The sequence below is a fragment of the Chanodichthys erythropterus genome, unplaced genomic scaffold, assembly GCF_024489055.1.
Source record: "Chanodichthys erythropterus isolate Z2021 unplaced genomic scaffold, ASM2448905v1 ctg000270_np12, whole genome shotgun sequence".
In the NCBI taxonomy this organism is placed as follows: Eukaryota; Metazoa; Chordata; class Actinopteri; order Cypriniformes; family Xenocyprididae; genus Chanodichthys; species Chanodichthys erythropterus.
Genome location: NW_027125657.1, coordinates 44,377 through 51,400, shown reverse-complemented (window position 1 = coordinate 51,400; position 7,024 = coordinate 44,377). Strand labels below are relative to the sequence as shown.

The following is a 7,024-nucleotide window of genomic DNA, read 5'->3' as shown; positions in this document are numbered from 1 at the left end:
TCTGTGGGTAATGTTGATGAAAAGTGCAATATGGGAAAGAAGAATTGTGGCGAAAAAAGAAAAAATTGTGTTGGATGTTTGGACTGTGTTTAAAAGGAAAACAGAAGTGTACATGGAAAGACTTTATGTGTATTTTAAATGTGAAAATATGTTGGATGTTTTTTATCATGTTTTTACCCCTCAAGTTTGTTGTGTTTTAAAAGAATTAATGTGGAAGCTGCCAGGAAGTGAAGGAGAATATTGAATTAATTTATGTAAAGGTATGATGTAAGGTGGTGTATGATATGTGATGTAAAGGTGATTGTATAAGAATAACTGTAATTTTTATTGTTTTATTTATTCCATTGTATTTTATTGATCTGATCTCCCTCCAAGACCGACAAGTTTTGTAAGAAAATGTTTGATGTATGATATGTGATGTAAAGGTGAAATGTGATGTAAAGGAGAAATGTGATGTAAAGGAGATTTGTGATGTAAAGGAGATTTGTGATGTAAAGGAGATTTGTGATGTAAAGGAGAAATGTGATGTAAAGGTGATTGTGTAAGAAAAACTATAATTTTTATTGTATTATTTATTGTATTGTATTTTATTGATTGAAATTTCTTAATAAAAAAAAAAAAAAAAAAAAAGCACGCCCGATCTCGTCTGATCTCGGAAGCTAAGCAGAGTAGGGCCTGGTTAGTACTTGGATGGGAGACCGCCTGGGAATACCAGGTGCTGTAAGCTTTATGTTTTTCTGAAAGTATAAAGAATGTCTTAAATAGCCCACTCTTGGCAGCAGTTTTCGCTTACGGCCATACCACTCTGAGGGCGCTATTGAGTCTGAAGGAAGTTGTTTGGCTGCAGTTTGGAGAGGAAGGCTCTCCACCATTTTGTGTTTTTTTTTGTTTGTTTGTTTTGTGAGTTTCTTTTTACTTTAAATTAGTTTTTTTGTTTTTGTTTCAGTTATAAACCACCTAACAGCAGCTTTTGCTGGCTGGAGGGTGGTTATTTTTCTTTTTCTTTTCTCTTTTTTTTCGGACGGATAATGGATGACGACGCAGGACTGGCTGGAGAAACACGTATGGTAAACGACACTGGAATGGCAGGAGGACCACGCTTGGCAAACGACACTGGACTGGCACGAGGAACACGTATGGCAAACGACTCTGGACTGGATAAACGACTACGAGCTGGAAAGGAGAAAATTCAAGAAGTAAGAAATAAGTTTGTTGAACGGAAATATTTGAAAGAGGCTACTGTGATCGTGAACGTGGAAAAAGTGAATGAAGTGAGAGCGGAGGACATCATTAAAGCGGTAACAGAACAATGTGGACATGGCAAAATTTTAGCTGTAAGACCAAGACAAGGCAAGGAATATGAACTGACGATGGAAAAAGAGGAAACATGTGATAAACTAATTGAAGGACTGGAAGTTAAAGGAGTGATGTGTGAAGTGAAAAACCTGCAAAATCGTGATTATGTTGTTTCCTTCATGCACCTGCCCGTCTACCTGGATGATGGAAAAATTTTAGAAAAATTGGAGGGATGGGGTGTTGAGCCCATGAGTCAAATTAAAAGGAGATGCTACCCGGGCACCGATATTGAGGACGGGACAAGGTTCCTTAAAGTCCGATTCCCCAAGGAGGTGGCATCCCTGCCATACAGCACGAGGCTTGAGACAGCCGAGGGCCAGCAGTACTTCCGGGTGATGCACAGCCATCAGGTGAAAACCTGTAGGCTGTGCATGAGCCCGGAGCACTTGCTAAAAGACTGCCCGACATTTACGTGCTACAAATGTGAGGAGAGGGGACACTTTGCAAGGGATTGCAATGCGGTTAGGTGCCCGGAGTGTCAAGAGGTTTTAAATAAATGTGAATGCTGGATGGAGGGAGAGGAAGGAGGAAGGGAAAAACAGGTAGGCGGACAGGTGCATGAAGGAAACAACGAGGAGGATGGACAAACTGATGAACGACAAGAGGAAGAAGAACAGAGCAACAGTGAGGAAGGGGAAAGAGAAAAAGACAACAGTAAAAATGATGAACAGACAACGGAGCAGGATACTCAAGGGACTGAAATGGAAATATCGGACAGTTTTAATACTTTTATGGAGGACGTGGAGAGAGATGGACATGGAAGGATGGATCAAAATAAGGAAACGGACAGTGAAGAAGAAATAAAGACAGACAGCATGGACAAGGACAGAGGGGGAGACGACAAATAAGAAGAAGAGCATTGAAGGTAAAACCAAATTTGGAAGGTGCAAGGAAAAAAATAATGACAAAAAGTAACAAATATGACGTGTTAAGAGGCTTGGAGGGAGACAATGGTGAATAATGGTTTTTAAGTATTTATCTGTATTTCTTTTAATGGTTTTAAGTTGTGTTACTTTTAATGCAAGGGGACTGTTGGACATTGGGAAATTTGAAAAAGTAAAAGAGAAATGTAAAAGGGAAGATATTATAGCATTACAAGAAACAAACTGGAGAGAAAATGTTATGTTTGATTATAAAAAGAGATGGGATGGTGGTATTTTATATAATAATGGCGATGGGAGGTTTGGAAGAGGTGTGGCTTTTTTAATGAAGGATGATGTTTTTAAAGTGAGTAAAATTGTGTATAAGGACAGGTTGGGGAAGTGTATTGTAGTAGAGACGAAATATGAAGGAAGAGATTTGATTTTAGTAAATGTACATGCACCAGTGGAGGAGAAGGAAAAGAAAGAGTTTTTTAATGTTTTAAGAAATATTGTAAAGAAGTATAAAGAAATAATAATGATGGGAGATTTTAACACGGTTTTTAGCAAGCAAGATATGGCTGAAGGAATGGTTTTTAAAACGGATACGGGAAGAAAAGAATTAAAAGCATTAATGAAGGAAAATGATTTGATAGATGTGTGGAGAGAAAGGAATGAACAGAAAAAAGAATTTTCAAGGAGACAAATAGTGGGGAGTTTTGTATGCCAAACTAGAATTGACTTTGTTTTATGTAGTAGAAATGTGGAGAATTTTATTGAAAAGATTAAGTATGAGGAAACAAGTTTTAGTGATCACAAGTTCTTATTTTTTATAGTGGACTGGAGTAAAATGCAAAGAGGGCCGGGAGTATGGATTTTAAATGTGCAGATTTTAAAGAATGAAGATTATGTTGCAAAAGTTAAAGAAATAATAGAAAAAGAAAAGGAAAATGGAATGTATGAAGAGGATAAGAGAATATGGTGGGAGAATGTAAAGTTTTTAATCAAAAAATTCTCGATCAAATATTGTAGTTTAATAAAGAGATGTAAGAGAAACAAAGAAAGAGAAATAAAAGCAAGTTTGGAAAAGGAATTGAATAAAGAAGATAAAGACATACAAAAGATAAGGGAGATAGAGGGAAAATTAAAGGAAATAGAAGAAAAAGAATACGAGGGAGCGATGCTAAGAAGCAAAGCAAAATATGTGGTGGAGGGAGAAAAATGTACAAAGTTCTTTTTTGATCTAGAAAAAAAGAAGGGGAAAGCTGAAACGATTAAAGAAATAAGAGGGAAAAATGGGGAAATTGTAGAAAGTAATGAAAAGATTTTAGAAGAAATAAGGTATTTTTATGAGGATCTATTTAGTGCAAGAGGTGTGGAAGAGGAGGAAAAAAAGAAATGTTTAAATCAGATAAAAGCAAAGGTAGGCGAGCAAGACAAAAAAGAATGTGACCAAGAAATCAGAGAAGAAGAGATAGAAAGAGCAATAAGTCAACTGAATAAAAAGAAAAGTCCAGGAATAGATGGTTTGGGAACGGAATTTTATGTATGTTTTAAAGGAGTTTTAGTAAAGATTTTAAAGGATGTTTTTAAAGTTGTTTTTGAAAAAGAAGAAATGAATGAAAGAACAAGGATGGGGTTAATGAAACTAGTATATAAAAGGAAAGGAGAGAAAGTAGATTTAAAAAACTATAGACCGATCACGATGCTGAACACAGATTTTAAGATTTTAGCAAAGATTTTAGCAAACAGGTTAAAAGAAGTAATGCCAAGTATAATTAAAACAAATCAAGCATATGGTGTAAAAGGAAGAGACATAGCTGACATAACGATGAGTATAAGAGACAACATTTGGTATATGAAAGAAAAAAATGAGGAAGGATATGTAATTAGTTTGGATTTCGAGAAAGCGTTTGATAGGGTTGAGCACAGATATTTATTTGAGGTTTTAAGGAGTTTTGGTTTTGGTGAGAATTTTATTAAATGGATTGAGATTTTATATAAGGGTGCACTAACAAGAATTAAATGTAATGGGTTTTTAACAGACTGTTTTAAAATCACACGTTCAATTAGACAGGGTTGTCCTCTCTCTGCTTTATTATATTCACTTGTATCAGAACCATTAGGATTGGCAATTAGGGGTAAAGAAGGAATAATAGGGATTGAAATTGAAGAAAACAGGGCTGAGGGGAAAGTATTTCAATATGCTGATGATACGACGATAATTGTAAAGGGAAAAGGGAGTGTTAAAGAAGTAATGAATGTTGTAAAAGAGTATTGTAGAGGATCTGGAAGTAAAGTAAACGAAGATAAAACAGTATATATGAGATTTGGTAAAGCTATGGTTTTAACGGATTGTTTTAATTTTAAGGAAGTGGACGAAATGAGGATTTTAGGAGTTTTAATGGGGAAGAATGAGAGGAAAGTAAGGGATGAAATGTGGGAGCAACTAGTTACAGATATAGAGAGGAGGTTAAATTTTTGGAAATTAAGAACTTTAAATTTAAAGGGGAAGGTTTTAATATTAAATGTTTTAATGGTTTCTAAATTGTGGTATGTTTTATATGTGTCTGAAATGCCGTTATGGACAGAGCAGAGGTTGAAGAAATGCTTTCTTGACTTTTTATGGGAGGGGAAACCAGCGAGAATTGCACATAACACGATTTTAGGGGCGGTGGAAAAGGGAGGCTTAGGTTTAATGGATGTGGAACAACGAAAAAATGCTTTGAGAGTAAAAATTGTTAAGAAATACCTAAATGAAGAAAACAAAACTGAGTGGAAGAAAACAATGAAATACTTTTTAAATAAATGTGGTGGTTTTAACATGGGGGATGGAATTTTATGGATGAAAACAAAATTATGGATGACTGAAGGATTACCTGCATTTTATAGAGAAATTTTTAGTGCTTGGGGAAAGTTTTTAACGAAAATTGAATATGATCCGCATGGGAGAGAAAGCATTTTAAATCAACCTCTGTTTTTAAATAACAACATTTTAAAACAAGGGAAAGAAATATTTTTTAAGAAATGGATGGAAGTGGGAATTACAAGAGTGAGAGATGTTTTATATGAGTTTAAAGAGGGGTTTTTACCAACACAATATGTTTTCGATGCAATGGAAGTGGCAAAAGAAGAATACAGCAAACAAGAAATAACAAATAAATATGAAATCATTAAAAATGCAATACCAAAGGACTGGATTAAAAGAATTGAGTGTGTGGAAGAAGAGCCAAAAGAAAAGAACATCTATGTGAAACTTGAGGGGAAATTGTGTGATTTTAAAGAATGTACTGTAAAAATGTTTTATTGTGTTTTTAGAGATGGTGTTTTTAAAGAACCAATTGTAAATAAGTACTGGGTGGAGAAATTTAAAGATTTAAAAGAAGAGAGTATATGGAGAAACATGAGAGGAAAATGTGTGGAGACAAAATTGGAATGTTTGGAGTATTTTATAAGACATAAAGTGGTTTTTACTGAGTATATTTTAAATAAAATCGGGATGACACAAAATGCAATGTGTAAAGTGTGCCAAGAAAAAGAAGAATGGATTTTACATATGTTTTTATATTGTAAAGAATTGGAGGATTTTTAAAGAAATGTAAATGTGTGATTAAAGAATTGACTGTGGAGTGGGATGAAAATGTAATGGAATGGAACAGAGTGGTGATGTTTGGTTGGGAGAAGAAGTGTCGGAACAAAAAGTTTATAAATCTGTGGGTAATGTTGATGAAAAGTGCAATATGGGAAAGAAGAATTGTGGCGAAAAAAAGAAAAAATTGTGTTGGATGTTTGGACTGTGTTTAAAAGGAAAACAGAAGTGTACATGGAAAGACTTTATGTGTATTTTAAATGTGAAAATATGTTGGATGTTTTTTATCATGTTTTTACCCCTCAAGTTTGTTGTGTTTTAAAAGAATTAATGTGGAAGCTGCCAGGAAGTGAAGGAGAATATTGAATTAATTTATGTAAAGGTATGATGTAAGGTGGTGTATGATATGTGATGTAAAGGTGATTGTATAAGAATAACTGTAATTTTTATTGTTTTATTTATTCCATTGTATTTTATTGATCTGATCTCCCTCCAAGACCGACAAGTTTTGTAAGAAAATGTTTGATGTATGATATGTGATGTAAAGGTGAAATGTGATGTAAAGGAGATTTGTGATGTAAAGGAGATTTGTGATGTAAAGGAGATTTGTGATGTAAAGGAGATTTGTGATGTAAAGGTGATTGTGTAAGAAAAACTGTAATTTTTATTGTATTATTTATTGTATTGTATTTTATTGATTGAAATTTCTTAATAAAAAAAAAAAAAAAAAAAAAAGCACGCCCGATCTCGTCTGATCTCGGAAGCTAAGCAGAGTAGGGCCTGGTTAGTACTTGGATGGGAGACCGCCTGGGAATACCAGGTGCTGTAAGCTTTATGTTTTTCTGAAAGTATAAAGAATGTCTTAAATAGCCCACTCTTGGCAGCAGTTTTCGCTTACGGCCATACCACTCTGAGCACGCCCGATCTCGTCTGATCTCGGAAGCTAAGCAGAGTAGGGCCTGGTTAGTACTTAGATGGGAGACCGCCTGGGAATACCAGGTGCTGTAAGCTTTATGTTTTTCTGAAAGTATAAAGAATGTCTTAAATAGCCCACTCTTGGCAGCAGTTTTCGCTTACGGCCATACCACTCTGAGGGCGCTATTGAGTCTGAAGGAAGTTGTTTGGCTGCAGTTTGGAGAGGAAGGCTCTCCACCATTTTGTGTTTTTTTTTGTTTGTTTGTTTTGTGAGTTTCTTTTTACTTTAAATTAGTTTTTTTGT

The 7,024-nt window shown here is 34.8% G+C and overlaps 1 non-coding gene across 1 annotated transcript; it reads left to right on the top strand.

The window, feature by feature from the left end:
* Positions 1-6,697: 6,697 nt before the first annotated feature.
* On the top strand, positions 6,698-6,816 carry LOC137016127 (5S ribosomal RNA). The gene has a single exon (XR_010894106.1). It is a non-coding gene; the product is annotated as a 5S ribosomal RNA (ribosomal RNA).
* Positions 6,817-7,024: the final 208 nt, after the last annotated feature.